This window comes from Coffea arabica, chromosome 8c (genome assembly GCF_036785885.1).
Source record: "Coffea arabica cultivar ET-39 chromosome 8c, Coffea Arabica ET-39 HiFi, whole genome shotgun sequence".
NCBI classification, from domain to species: domain Eukaryota; kingdom Viridiplantae; phylum Streptophyta; class Magnoliopsida; order Gentianales; family Rubiaceae; genus Coffea; species Coffea arabica.
This window is the reverse complement of record NC_092325.1, coordinates 19,363,532-19,379,810: the sequence shown is the minus strand read 5'-3', so window position 1 is coordinate 19,379,810 and position 16,279 is coordinate 19,363,532.

Sequence of the window (16,279 nt, the reverse complement as noted above, 5' to 3'; positions counted from 1 at the left end):
TCCGTATCCTTTTACCGTTTTGTTTTATTCCTTAATTGTGTATTTGAAATTAAAGGTTATGCTATATGCTCTTCGTTGCTTATGTAGTAGTAACTCACTGGGCTTAAACTCACTCCGTTCCATTTGTTTTCCTTACAGGGATATAATTACTTTTGGGGTTGGATTGGATAGTCGGTTGCCAAGTTGAGCTAGAGTAAATGTCTTTTGTATAGCTCTTTGAATGAAACCCTAATGTGTATTGGGTTCATTTTCTTTTGATTGGCAAACCGAACATGCATATCCATGATGAATGGTTTTTGGCATGCCATTTGATTGTAAATGTTGAATTTCAATGTATATATATGTTTGGTTGATGTTTGGTTGGAATCCGGATTGATACACATTTCAAATGACAAAGGAAAAATTTTTGGCGGGAATGAACAGGACCAAATCCGGCCAGAAACTGGCCGGATTGTGAAGGAAATTGGAAAAAAAAAATTTGGTTACTCTCGGCCGGATTCTGACGTGGCCGGTACTGTTCATCATCGGCTTCGATTTTTATTTTTTTTTTATTTTGTGATTTTGACTTGCTTGCGCGCGTTGGTGTGTTCTGGAACGTGGTAGATCGACGTAACTGATCCGTTAGTCCTGGCGAGAGTTGGGCAGGCAGTCCGCTAACCCCTTTGGTTCGCCTTAGGGGAAGGTGGGGCTGTCACAGGTGGTATCAGAGCCTAGGTTTGAATTAGTCTGGGTGTAATAGAAGTGCTCGACTTGAGGGTTTCTTTGCTTATGCCCTTTAAGTGTATTCACGTTATTTCTTCCTTTGATATAGGATGGACGCGAGTGGTGACCCGAGTGATCGTCCGGCTGGAGATCTTCCTCGTGGCAGGCTACCGCCGATTAATTACCAGATCAGGCAGAAGGGGGCCGTAGTGCGTTGGAGCCCGGCCAACCGCCTCCGACAGTGTGAGTGCCGCCACACTTATGCCTATCCAAATGCTCTAGTATTGGCCGTGGCGGAAGAGCGTAAGGAGCTAGCTGAGGATAATGCTAAGTTGGAGGCTGAGGTGATTCAGGTTAGGGCGACCAACGAGAAGCAGGCTACACGTATCAAAGAGCTAGAATATGACGTGATTGAGGTCGAGGATAGGGTTGATGACCTCTGCACTCAACTGAGGGAGGCACGAGAGCGCGAGATTAAACGGGCTTGCAAAGTCAGGGGTCGTGCTGAGACGATCCTTAATTTGTGTGACGACAGGCTTGAGGAGGATAGTGATGAAGCTTCGTGTGCGGGGCCCGAAGCTGGGGAGGAATCTACCCCGTCGCCTGGGTCCCAGAGCCCGGCAACTGACTAGGCCTTGACTTCTAGGCTTCTTTTGGGATAGTTTGGTGGTTTTTGTATGTACATAGGGATAGGGATAGAGCCTTAGCTAATCATTTTGGTTGTTGGATTAGCTACGTGTAAATTTCTTTTGATAAGGCCAATCCTTGGGGGATCGTCTATGTTTGTTTCTGACTTGCCTGTACTTGACTCGACTGATTGTATATATGTGTGTGGCTTGATCTTGCTTGGCTTGTATATATACGTTTGTGATCATGTTTGGAATGTATAAATATGTGTTATTGTGAAAGTTTTGAGTGTTACTTACATGCCTTGTTACTACTTTGGTTTAGTACTCTTGCCTAGACCAAGTAAAACTTATGGAAGGTACACGGAGTGGTCGGGGACGTGGGCGCGGAACTAGACAACCCACACCGGTTAGGGGTATGGGGGAAACCTCTACTGGACCCAATCTTGAACCACAAGCAGACCCTAATATCCAAATAGCTGCTGCCATGCAGCAAATAACAAACTTGCTAGCACAAGTGGTGCAGCAACAGGGCCAAAACCCAAACCCTAACCCTGGAAACCCTGGTAACCATATCGAGAGCGAAGATAGAGCTCTCGAACGCTTTCAAAAGTTCGCTCCGCTGAAGTTTGTTGGGGGACCCGACCCGGACGTTGCCGAAAGATGGGTTGAAAAGATGGTTGATATATTTGCAACCCTACACTACCCTGACGAACGGCAGGTGACTTTTGCCGTGTTCCAGCTTTAGGGGGCGGCCCGTTCCTGGTGGAATGTAATCCGACATAAATGGGAAAGGGATCAGACGCCCAGGACTTGGGTGAACTTCATCCGAGAGTTTAATGCGAAGTTTTTCCCTCCTCTAGTTCAGGAGAGGAAGGAAGACGGGTTTATTAGGCTCGGCCAAGGGGCTCAAACTATGGCGGAATATGAGAGTCAATTCACCCGCCTGTCCAAGTTTGCGCATGAGTTAATCATGACGGAACAACGACGGATTAGGCGCTTTATTCAGGGTTTGAATGTTGAGATTCAGAAAGACCTCGCGGTGGCTCAAATCAATGCGTTTAGCGAGGTTGTGGAAAAGGCCCAACAAGTTGAAAGTGCGCGGTTGCAAGTCCGGAACTTCCAGGCGAAGAAGCGTGGCTTTCCTGGGAGTAGTTCTGGAGAGGGTGAGAAGAGTACTCCCTCTAAATTTGGACGAGGAACGGGAGGTGATCGACAATCTGGTTTAGGTAGAGGGACTCCATTCAGGGATGGCCAAGCTGGGGAGGACAAAGGGGAAATGCTCAGAGTGGCTCGGCTTCAGCACCTCGCGGTCCCTGCGGGCATTGCGGGAAGCCAAACCACACCGAAGACAACTGCTGGAGGAAACAGGGCAAATGTCTGTGATGTGGAAGCGCAGACCACCAATTGGTTACTTGCCCGGTCCTGAAACAAGATGGAAAGGGAAGCCAACCACCGCCGAGGACCAATGCTGGACCAGCAAAGGGAGATGGGTCCAAACCTAAAGTGCCAGCTAGGGTGTATTCCTTAGAGCCCCATCAGGTCCCAGAGTCTTCAGAGGTCGTAGAAGGTACGATCCCTATTTTTCACCGTTTTGCCAAAGTTTTAATTGATTCTGGTGCCACTCATTCGTTTGTTAATTCTGATTTCATGTGTGGCATCGATATAAAACCTGCTAGTTTACCATATGACCTAGAAGTTAGTACACCTACGGGAAATCAACGTTTGGTGACTAGTATGGTTTATAGGGATTGTGATGTATGGGTAGGTGAAAAGAGATTTTTAGGAGACCTGATAAGCTTGTCCATTAAGGGGTATGACGTGATTCTGGGTATGGACTGGCTAGCCAAATATAACGTCCAACTGGATTGTAAAACGAAGGTGGTAGAATTTCGCATTCCTGGCGAGTCAACCTTAAGGTTGGATATAAGGGGTAGGTTAGCCTCATCTGCTTTGATTTCGGGCATTCGAGTTAGGAAACTGATAAGTAGAGAAGCGCAAGGATTTTTGGCCTTTTTGATTAACACCCCTACGGATAAGTTGCAAGTGGAAGACGTGGCCGTAGTGAGGGAATTTCCGGATGTATTCCCTGATGAGTTAGTAGCTTTACCTCCAGAACGGGAGATAGAATTCCAAATAGATCTGTTACCTAGAACCTCACCTACCTCAAAAACCCCTTACCGAATGGCGCCTGCAGAACTTAAGGAGCTTAAGTTGCAATTACAAGATCTTTTGGAGCGGGGATTCATTCATGAGAGTGGGTCTCCTTGGGGAGCTCCTGTCCTATTTGTGAAGAAAAAGGACGGAACCTTGAGGATGTGTATTGACTACCGGGGTCTGAACAATGTTACGATCAAGAATAAATATCCACTGCCCCACATCGACGAGTTGTTCGACCAGCTGCAAGGAGCAGTGGTCTTCTCAAAGTTGGACCTCCGACACGGATATTATCAGTTGTTAATTAGGAAGGAGGATATTCCGAAAACTTCTTTCAACTCGAGATATGGGCATTACGAGTTCGCCGTTATGCCCTTTGGACTGACCAATGCTCCCGCCGCCTTTATGGACCTAATGCATAGGGTTTTCAAACCCTATCCGGACCGATTTGTCGTTGTGTTCATTGATGACATTTTGGTCTACTCTAAGACACGCGATGAGCATGAGGAGCATTTGAGAGTGGTGTTGCAGACGTTAAGGGAACATCAATTGTACGCCAAGTTTAGTAAATGCGAGTTCTGGTTGAAGAAAGTAGCATTTTTAGGGCACGTAATCTCCCACGAAGGTATTTCGATGGACCCGGCAAAGGTAGAGACCATGACAAATTGGAAGAGGCCAGAAAATCCCACAGAAATTCGCAGCTTTCTAGGGCTAGTTGGGTACTACCGACGTTTCATTAAAGATTTCTCCAAATTAGCAGGACCTTTAACTGACCTGACAAAGAAGCATGGTCGGTTTGTCTGGAACGCTCGATGCGAGATAAGTTTTCAGGAACTAAAGAGAAGATTGACCATGGCTCCAGTACTGGTTTTGCCAAATGGAGTGGACGGGTTTGCGGTGTATGCAGACGCATCGCGAGAAGGCCTGGGGTGCGTTTTGATGCAGAACCGTAATGTGATCTCTTTCGCCTCTAGGAAGTTGAAGCTTCACGAGCAGAATTACCCGACCCACGATCTGGAACTAGCCGCAGTGGTTTTTGCACTGAAAAAGTGGAGGCATTATCTATATGGGGTGACCTTCGAAGTGTACTCGGATCATAAAAGTCTTAGGTACCTTTTCTCCCAGAAGGAACTGAACATGAGGCAACGACAGTGGATGGAATTTCTGGAAGATTACGACTGCACAATCAACTACCATCCGGGAAAGGCAAATGTGGTAGCAGATGCTTTGAGTCGTAAGGTGCAAGTAGCAGGATTGATGATTAAAGAGTGGGATTTATTAGAATCCGTATGTGAGTGGAGACCCTGTCTTGGGAGCCATAAGGTGCTATTTAGCAATGTTAGGGTGACCTCCATTCTACTGGAACGCATTAAAGAGGTGCAAAACGAAGATTTGATGGTATGGAAGTGGGGAGAGAAAGTGGAGAAAGGAGAAACAACGGACTTCAATTTTAGTCCTGAGGGCATTTTGAAATATCGAAACCGAATAGTGGTACCGAAGGAGGAGTCGTTGAAAATGGAGATTCTGGAGGAAGCCCATCGGTCCAAGCATACAATCCATCCGGGCAGCAACAAGATGTATCAGGACCTGAAAGGAACCTATTGGTGGGACAGTATGAAAAAGGAAATTGCTCAGTACGTGCAAAAATGTCTCATTTGCCGACAGGTGAAAGCAGAGCATCAAAAACCATTGGGTCTATTACAACCCTTGGAGATACCCGAGTGGAAGTGGGAAAACATCACTATGGATTTCGTTTCCGGTTTACCAAGGACGCAAAGAGGACACGATGCCGTTTGGGTGATCGTTGATCGATTAACCAAGTCAGCCCATTTCTTGCCGGTGAACATGAAGTATTCAATGGACAAGTTGGCCCAACTGTACATGGACGAGATTGTAAGACTACATGGCATTCCTGTGAGCATCGTTTCCGATCGGGATCCACGGTTCGTATCTCGGTTTTGGCAGAAGTTTCAAGAAACCCTGGGGACTAAACTCAATTTGAGCACTGTAGACACCAAATTTTGGTACGATTTATTTATTTTTGTTCATGCTAGTTTTTCGTAGTTATTCTTTTTATTTTCTTTAGTCGTTTACTTGTTTTATTTTACTTGTTTTTTTATTTTTAGTCTTTTTAATGTAGAATTTCTCAAAAAAAGAAAATATGTTTTAGTTGTTTTAAAATTCAATTTTTGTCTTGGAAAAAGAAAAAAAGGAAAGGGAAGAAAATTGTTCACAAAATATGTTTATTTCTTTTAAAATTCAATCTTTTGACTTTATTTATTTTTTGGTTAGGTTATTTCGAAAAAGAAAAGAAAAGTGAAAAAATGAAAATGAAAAAAAAAAAAGAAAAAGAAAAAATAGCAATTTTTGTTTTAGTTGATTTTATTTAGTTTGTTTTAGTCAGTTTTAATCAATTTATTTTTGTTTATTGTTTGGTTGGTTTAGAAACGGAAAAATGAAAAAAAAAAGAGAGAAAGAGTGGAAAATGATGAAAAAAAAGGAAGGAAAAATAGACAATTTGCATTTTTGGTGTTTCTTGTTTATTTATTTTTCATTTCAAATGTTAATTAATTGGTTTGTTAATTTGTTTTTGTTATTTATTATTATCATTTTAGTCTTATTCAAAAAAAAAAAAAAAAAAATGGTCGCGCATGCAAGCTGCATATTTTGCAGCTTGCAAGGACAGTCTCGCATGTCCCATTTGATGGCTGGATTTTAATGTGGATTAAGCCATTCATCCTCACCTTTGAGGTGAGGGTTTGGGTCTGATATAAAGAGAAAAAGAAACCACAGCCGCGGGGGGGAGAGTTTTTGGGTTTAACGGAAAAAGCATACGGCAAAAGGAAGTGGACGGCTAGAGGGGTTTTGAGAGAGTCATCGGTAAAGGAGAGACAAGGGGGTAACAACGGGGTTTTAGAGAAAAGAAAGCAGCTTTGAGGAAGATTAAAACAGAAAGGAAGGTTCACCGGTGGTTAGGATTAGAGAGTGAAAGAGAGGGAACTGAGCAAACGAACGGAACTGAGGAAGAAGAAGCCCACGGCTCTCTTCAGTTTTCCATCATCATCGAAAGGCCAAGTTGCCCGCTGAAGATCTTTCCAAGCTGCCTCCTTTTGCTGCTCAGGTATATGAACGTTTACTTCCTCTTTTAAAATCTGTTTGATGTTAACGTTGTATCCTTGCCATGTTTGGGTTCGGAATTTTTGATTTGGCAGAGTGCAATGGGTAGAACATCGTGGGCTTGTGGTTTGTAGCTTAAAGCTGTTGTTTTTTGATGTTTTTTTTTTGGCATGTTGGGCATGGTAGGGTCTGATTTTGGTTGGGCGTTAGATTATATTTCATCCCTAGACTGCATTTTAGTAGCAAGATCATACCTTTGAAAAGAAAAGGCATTTATATGGCATGGCCCATTTCCATTTTGAATCTGTTTTGTTTCGTTGGATGTGGGAGTCTTGTTCTGGTTTTATTGCTGCAAGTGTCATCCCTTCTTTTGCTGCATTTCTACCTAATCATTTTGGTTTAGAGTGTTTGTTAATTACCTGGGTTAAGAGCTAGTAGCTGGTTGAGAGGTTTGATTAAGTTGGGTGTTTGAATCTGGAATTTATATGTAAAAAGAGAAGTAGCAGCAGAATTTTTCCAGATTTACATGCTCCCATGCTAAGTTGTTCTTTTCTTTCTTGGTTCGTTTGAATGTTGAAATGTTGTGTCACGATGCTTGGATGGGTTTTTGTGTGTTTGAGTCAAAGTCAGAAATACATGAATCATGCTTGAATAATTGCTAAAAATAAATCTCCAAGTTGCTGACCCATGTTTCACATGTTTTTCCCAGAATTTTGTATGATCTATTCGTAAGTCTTTTGCTTGTTTTTGATGGTGGTGATTATATGTTTTGCTTAGTCTACAGTTGTGGGTTTGATTTTGAAAATATATAATCCGAGTGGGATTAAGAAATGGGCTTTTGGAAATAGAGAGTGCAGCAAGTGTGTCTTGATTGTAACTAATCTGTCCGTGGTTCTGCATGGAGTGTTTCCAACTTTTGTAAGATTTCTTCCCATGGTTTTGGCTTATTTGGATGTTGAGCTTGATGATGATTGTTGTTAAAGTCAAAATGGTAATGTTTGTTTAAGGGTTAGCCGTGTTTAGATAGGAAGGTTGCATTGAAAAATCTCTAAAAGCTGCATTTTATTCACTGTTTCATCGAAGCAGCCCACAAAGTTAAGCTTTCTCTTGTATGTTTAGATGCTAAGCTCTAATGGAATTTTGTTTAGATCAAGTTTTGGATGTGAGAATGGTTTGTTTTGTTGCTCATTGTAAGCTGAAATCTAAATGAAAGTTTGGGATGAATTCTGGAATCTTTATTGGAATTGGAATTGCAGCAAGCTTCATTTTCTGCCGCAAGTCTCTTTCTTTTTTTCTTGTCATTGGTGCCGCAATTTTTGTCCTGCAGCAGCTCTTGAATTTGGTTTTAGATATCCTTTGCTTGTTTCATTTGGGTGTTGAAGGGATGAGAAGGAAGGTTTGGTGTTGATGTTTGTGTGTTTGTTTAAGGAAACATGTCCAAACATTGCTGGAAAATGTACATCAGCCTGCCGAACTTTGTGTTTCACAGTCCTAGTTTTTTTTTTTTTTTTTTTTTTTTTTTTTTTTTTTTGTTCCAAACTGGTATTCTATCTAGATAACAACTTCATCATGTTTCTTCTTGGCTTACTTGCATGAATGTGTCCCAGCTAAGTGAAACAAAAAGAAGCTGCATTTCACTCGTATGTCTTTTGATGTTTTTATTGTTTCCTTGTTCACGCAAACAGCTCATAAAGTTGTGTTTTGATCACCTTGTTTGCATACTCCATCTTGTGTCAATGGAGGTTATAGGAGAATGGATGCAGCGTGAGCTTTGCTCAGGTTTTTGCCATATTGCTGGTTTGTTAAAAAGAAAAGAAGGCAACTTCGGCTTGTCTAAATTTTTATTGCAGCAATGCTGCAAGAGCTTGTAGTCGACATGGAATGTTTCTTTTCATCTTTTTTTGATGTTGGTTTTGTTGTTCATGATTAGAAGAATCTGTGGAATGGCCTTGTTGCTTGAATCTGTTGTCGGGAGTTTAAGGAAGCAATTTGATAAGCTGCAAATTTTGCAGCAAAGGAAAGCATTGCAGAAAACTGAAATTCACGTATGCATGCATGAAAAGCCAAAGAAAAATTGTCTTTTAACCCTTCAAGTTCCTCCTTGTTCTGCAAAAGCCCAATTACATTCCCAATTCTTGCAATTAAGTCCTAGGATAGTTGCAATTGGATCCATTGTTTGACTTTTCCTTCGCCCTTGGACCCCCGAAGCTTTTAAAAAATGTTCCATTAGGCTTAAGTGCTTGATTAATGTTCGCAATGGAATCTTTGGTAGCATCAATTTCTCAACTCAATTGCTTGTTTGTTTTCACTAATTATCATGTTTTTTTTGTTTGAGAGGTACTTAATGCATGAATTTGTGAGCTTTGTGTCTAAATGAGTTGGTGTTTGCCTATCTTCTTTAATTTCCCTAAAATAAATGGGTTATTTTGACCTTTTTCTTGCTTTTAGACTTTTAAAGTTCTTAAAATGTGTCATTTGGATTTGAATGATCGATTAAAGGTCGTTTTTGAGTTTAGTAGTTGCTATATTTGGGAATTTGATGAGCTTGTTCCACTTTTCCTTGGCCATTATGCATTATTTGAATTTTAATTGCAATTGAGCAAGAATTTGATGTTTTTGGTGAAATCAAATTGGTTTATATGTTTATTCTATCATTGGTGCATTAATCTTTTCTTTTGATGGTTTTAGCCCGTTTTAAGTCTCGTCCATTTAACACTACAAGAGGGAGCGGTATAATTCCTTTTATTTTTTTTGTTTCTCTTATGTGACTCAACGTGCTAAGTGAATTGCATGTCTACTTTGCTTTCCTAGCTTTTCTTTAATTCCTTTTACTTATGTCATTTACTTTTTTGTTTTCATTAAGTTATTCTTTTAATGGGGTATGTGTACACCTCTTGGCTTGTAATAGATAGGGCGTAGCAAGTAATTTGGTCCATTTTCCCTTTCCCTTTTGTTTTAGTTAGCAGATGTAATGGTTGCATGCCTATGTGTTATATGTTAAATGCTTTATTAGGATTTTGCATCTAGTCAAGCATGCTAATTGTTATGTGCTACGTGATTCGCATGTCTACTCGCTTTTTATAGTGTGGATGAATGGAATGGATGAATGTACGTCACCACACTAGTCCAACGCTAGTTGTGGCTTTTTTTATCGTTTCCATTAGTCCAACGCTAGTAGGATGTCATAGAAAGGGCTAGTCCAATGCTAGACCCAATAGGTTTTTTCCTTTCTTTTCATTAATGCATTTTTGCCTGTTCACCACATATCACGCATTTTCTGTAGTTTTATCATTTGGTATGTTCCTCAAACCTCTTCCCCTTCACTTTAGGACTTGCATCTCATGCTAGTTAGGGTTCATTTGCGTGAAAATCCCCTTCCGATAAGGGAAACGAGCGAGTGTGGCTACTCGATAGCCTTAGCACGCTAGTTTCGCCTTCTAATCCGAGGGAAAATCAAAGTCGAAGAATTAGGCGTCATTCCCGTACCCGACTTGTTGCATTCCCCTAGGGTCATACTTTCATTTTTATCACTTCCATACTCTTTTAATCACATTTCTCTTACATTTCTCAATCCATATTTTTTCACTACATCTTTATCATTTATTTACTTTACTTCACAAATGAAATTCAAGTTTCACTTATATATGTACTATTCTATCTTCATTCATTTGCACACACAAACACTTTGATTTTCATACAAATTCACACATGCACTTTCTTTACACATTCGCACACAAACACTTTGATTTTCACACAATTTCATACATGAACCTTTTATACACTTGCACACTTGCACTTGAGTCACCATTTGCATCAATCGACCTCTATGAGGTTTCCCTTTATTGGCCGCCACAATTCATGTGGTTTGGGACCAAAAACCTCACGAGAGACATCTTAGAATCTAGGATTGCGTTTTCCTTTCCGTTTTGCATTCATATAGTCATATCTAACGCGCAATTCATACATTGGGTAGAAAATTAGGAAAGGTAGGGTTAAGTCGCGCAACTAGCCTTGGCTAGGTCAAAGGGGTGCCTTGGATTCTATCCTTGCCTTCCCCTTTGTCAAACGTGACTCCCGAACCTTTTTCTTTGGCTTACGTGGACTAGGAGTCGTTTTTAAAAGGGTTTTACTACTTTGTCTTTTAAAATTTATTTTTTAGGTGACTTGGTACACCTTAATCATTACCAAGTGGCGACTCCAATTTCTCATTCAAAAACCCTTTTTAAAAATCTATTTTTTGGGTCAAATCGTCGCTTTTTCAAGTCCCATATTAGACCCATATCTTTTTCAACTCACAAAAATCATTTTCCAATCAAAATTGAATCAAAAACATCTTTCTCAAACCATTTATTTATTTTTCTTATCAAAAATGGGGCGCGACAGTTGGCGACTCCACTGGGGACTTCCTAAGTGGGTCCAAGCATTTTGACTTAACCATTCGTTTCCTCTTTCTACCCTTTCTATGCATGGCATGTGGATATTAGGATTGCATTTTGCATTTTTTAGGACCTTTTGTCTTATGTACGTAATCAAACCGATCCCTCGACTCACGAATGTATGTTTGAATGAATGTTTATTTGTTATCTCGCGCTTGCATTGCATTTTGGGAGGTATGGGTCACCCTAGAGCCTCGCGTTGGTTCTTGACCCCTCCCCTCCAAACGAGCACTAGCATACGAGCATACGCTTTACTTCTTTTATCCCTCTTATTTTCTTTTAGTGGCTTGTCACGCCACTCCACCCTGTTAGGATTTTAGGCGACCTACTTGGACGTGTGATCGTGACACGACGTGTGCGTAGCACGATCCGAGGGGTCACTTAATCTTCCGCTTTAAGCTTTGGGTTAATAGCCTATAGCTTTTAGTCGAAGATTGAGGATTTTTTATAGATTCACTCAGACATGTGGCCGTGACACGACGTGTGCGTAGCAATGTCTGGGGAATCGCTCGAGCTACCGACAAAGAACCTTGGGATTGATGACCCTTGGTTTCTAAGTCTGAAGGCTCGGGGACCTGAGCTTATCGAGTCTAGATGCATTAGTGAACCCCAACCTCATGCATCCATACTAGAATTGCCTAGGGTAGAGTCAACCGTACCCTAAATTAGGAAACACTATTTCACGAGGGGAGGGGTCCCACCCCTCTTTCCTTATCTGTCTTTGTTGCTTAATTGTCCAATGTGTTATGTGATTACGTGTTGAACTCACGTTTCCTTGTCTCTTGTCTTTTACATTCACAAACATTAGGAAAAAAGAGGTCTGGCATGACTTTCTTTTAGAACCTACCTTTGTAGACAGGCTATTGCACGTTTAAAGATTTTGGTATATTGCATTCATAGATTAATGATTGCATGTCATTTTTAGGCCTACCCTGGCAAATAAAGGGTTCTTTAGGTCACGTCTGATTTCAAATTGCATTTTTCCCTGCTTTGATAAGAAGTGCATCATGCATAAACCCTAGAAAGGGAATGCCATTTAGGGGATCCCGTGTTAGGAATAAGCCACCTTGTGTCTCGGATACTTAATCCAACGAGACTTGCACGTTTACATTTTGTACCATCCAAAGGGGTAGTGCACAAGGTAAGGTAGGATCCAATCGTTTTCATAGAGTGATTTTTGGAATATGAACGTCTAATAATCACTTTTTGGCCATTTTATCAAACTTGGTAAAAATCCCTTGCGTAAAGGACATTAATTTGAAGAAATTCACAAGTAATTCCTCCCTATTGAGACAATAAATAAATTGAGGCCAAATCGTGATTTTAGAAGGCTCATAGACTAATTTTTTGAAGCCACCAACGGCCAGACGGTTCAATCGATCCATTTTTGTCAATTCAAAATCAATTTTGAATAAACCATTCATTTGACCAATTTACCCTTTTTAGGGTCATCCGGTCAATTTTTGAAAATCATCCATTCATTTGATCAATTTACCCTTTTTAGGGTCACCTGGTCGATTTGGAATAAATCGTCAATTCATTTGACCAATTTACCCTTTTTAGGGTCATTTGACCAATTTACCCTTTTTAGGGTCATCCGGTCGATTTTGAATAAATCGTCGATTCATTTGACCAATTTACCCTTTTAGGGCGATCTGGTCAATTTTGAATAAATTCTCAATTTCATTCAATTCATTTGACCAAGTTCCTTTTTTAGGATGATTCGGTCAATTTTGAGTAAGTTTTAAATTTCACTCAATTCATTTGACCCGTTTCCCTTTTTAGGGTAATCCGGTCGATTTTTAATAAATTGTTAATTTCATTTGACCAATTAGGGTTTCAATGTCGGATTTCAAAACTTAGTCGATTTTTGAGAAAACCATCCATTGCATCCAGCCATTTGATCAGTTGGGGTTTTGACCCGTAATTCACTGAGAAATTTTATCAACGAATTCCAAACTCTTCGATAGGAAGTTCGTCAAGGTCAAACCCGTGCGTTTTTGCAAAATCTTGTATTGATCAAAAGTGGTCAATCCATTCGGACGTGGACCTCATTTTGCAAAAAATTACTTTCACTCAATGAGTTGATCAGATCCATCAGGTATGGTATGGTGCCTACCCTAGAGGATTGCATTTTCATGCTAGGCCTACCCTTGGCACAAAAAGGGTTCCCCCATAGGACATGCATCCGAATTTCCTGGATATCTACTAACTCTTGCTTTTTTCCCTTTCTTTTCTTTATTTTTATTGTAATAACTAAGTAAGGGTTAAATCTAAAGGCAATCTTTTCAAAAATGCTCAGGTAATATTTAAACATAGCTTCTCGTCGAAGCCCCATTATAACACGATCCCGTAGCCAAGCTCAAAGGAGTCGTGTAAACATGAGTTCACAACCGGAACAATCAGATAGGTCTACTACTACCGCTCAACCCGAGACCATGAGTTTGGGGGTTCAGTTGACTGAGATGCTCACTAAGTTCGACAAGATGACCACTGAGATGGCGGCCCAAAGGAAATTGATTGACGAGCTAATCAGCAGCGGAGTTCAACCCGAACCTATACCCGTCAAGCAGGCTGAGCAGGAGCCATTTGTCATCCCTTCAACTCAAGTCACCGTTATTCCATCTTTACCTATTCCACCCGAAGGAACTTTCACATATCCCACCATACATTTGCCATACACTCACCCTCCTGATCCTTCATTCTTTCCTACTTACATGCAAGGCCCACAACCCCAAATCACTTCGAATATACCTCCTAAGCCGCATACCTTTTATCACGATACAGCTGAGCCTTTCTTACCGGACCATACCATTCAAACCAAGCCAGAAATGGGGGAATTCTCTGCTCCCGTTGATATAAAGCTGCTCAAACGCCTTGACCGTTTTGATGAGTTTATAAGGAGGAGTCGGGGTTTGAACAAGCAAGGAGTCCTGGATTACGATGAACTTTGCCTTTTCCCAAATGTGCAATTGCCTGAAGGGTTCAAAACTCCGAAGTTTAACAAATATGATGGGACGGGCAATCCCAAGACGCACCTCCGATTGTTCGCCAACAAGTTGGGTAGGCCAACAGATGATGAAAATCTGCCTTTGAGGCTATTCCCAGAAAGTCTCGAGGGGGATGCACTCGACTGGTATTCCAAGCTGAAACCCGAAGAAGCGAAGACTTGGCTTGACTTGTCCAACGCTTTTGTAAGGCAGTACGAGTATAATTGCGAGCTGGCTCCAACACGAACCACGTTGGAAGGGACAAAGAGGAAACCCTCCGAGGATCACAAGACTTATGCTAAGAGGTGGAGGAAAGTAGCTGCAAAAGTCGAGCCACCAATGACGGAGGACGAAATCATACGAACTTTCATTAAGGCACATGATCCGCCGTACTTTGAAGAAATTTTCCGCATGACTGGATGCTCATTTGCCGCAATTGTTAATAAACTTGAGGAATTTGATGATTTCGTGAAGGCTGGAAAGATTGTTAATGTGTCTGCCCTCAAATCGCAGTTGGATGCCTTGCAAAGCCAAGGTAGTAATGGGAAGAAGCAACAATCCAAAAGGCAAGAGGGGGAAACTGCTTTTGTCTGGAATCGAAGCCCTGTTCCAAGACCCAGACCTCGACAATACCCTACCTACTCAAACCCTTACTATTCAAGCCCTCATCCTGTTTATCACACCAATACCATTCATCCTCGACCTCGGCCTAACTACAACAACTCTCCTATGGCCCCTTTTCAAATATCTCAACCTAACTTCCAACAAGTTCGACCCCGACCTCCCTACAATCAACAATTTCCTCCACCAAATAGGCCCACCTATAATTACCCCCGACCCATTGAACCCCAAAAACAAAACCATTATCGTACTTTTACCAATCTTGGCAGGCCCTTGGACCAATTGTACGAACAATTAAAAGCCGCCGGTAAAATCAGCGTAATTCCCCCTCCAGCTCACCCTCATGGCGTCCCTGCCGACTACGATCCGCAGTACACTTGTGCCTATCATTCGGGAGCACCCGGCCACCCAACTACTGACTGTAGAGCACTTAAGCACAGAGTCCAAGACATGATCGAGGCAGGTGAAATAGTGCTAAAAAAGAAAGGTGGACAAGGACCGAGCATAAATACAAATCCTTTTCCTGAACACAAGGACACCTTTGAGGCATCCACTTCCAATGAAGACATTTGAAAGTCTTGAAGAAACCTTGCACAATTGGATTGCCAAGTATCTTCTCTCGCAAAGGGAATTTGGGATGAATCCGGGGATTGTTATTTATTAAACTTCATGAAACTCGTCACCGTTTGCTTTTGAGTAAATAGTTTTATCATGTTTAATTAAGTTTTGACTAAAGCATTTTTGCATTATCAAGCTCCTATGTTGTTTTCTTTCGATAGCATGCATGGTCACATCTTTTCATTATTTTGTTAATACCATTTTGTTTATATTGATTGTTTATTGGTTCAATTTCATTCTAAATTCTTTCGATGGCCAAAATAAAATTATTTGACCCTTTGAATATCACTGTTCTGGAATCCGATGAAGCCTTCATTGAAAAATCCCTTCATTGAGAAATCCTTTCTTTGAGACCATACATTGAAAAAACCCTTCTTTGAGAAAGCCTTCATTGAGAAAACCCTTCATGGAGAAATCCCTGCTTTGAAAAGGCCTTCATTAAGAGATCCCTTCTTTGAAAAAGCCTTCATTTCCCTTCATTGAAAAATCCTTTCATTTGGAAATTCCTTCATTGATAAATCCCTTCATTTGAGAAAATCCCTTTCCAGCCAGGTTGAAAGTTGATTGGTCAAAGCAGTATCATTAACGATTGATTCTGATTGATAATGCTATGTGCCATGACCAACGTTGTCAAAACGCATGGCCTATGTTCATAACAAAAGGATCCGCCACCGATCTTCTGAAAAAGGAAACAAAGTGCTAAAGCGATGAAAGACGAAGTCGAAGGCAAATTTGCTTCAAATCGGCAAAGCTTATTGGGTGTTCAAAGGAGAGATGGAAGGACAGACATTCCCTCAACCTATCAATTCAGACATGTGTAAGATGTTTTTTATTTGATTATGCAAAGTTTCTTTTAGGAAATCATGCAAGAGACGAGGCAAAAGTCAGGCCATCTTCCTTTCCAATCAAAACATTTCATCCCTAGTCATCCCCTTTGAACTATCAGAACAATAATTTTCGTTTGGCAACCCCTGAGAATTGCAAACCCCACACTGGGGCAAATTCATTTTGA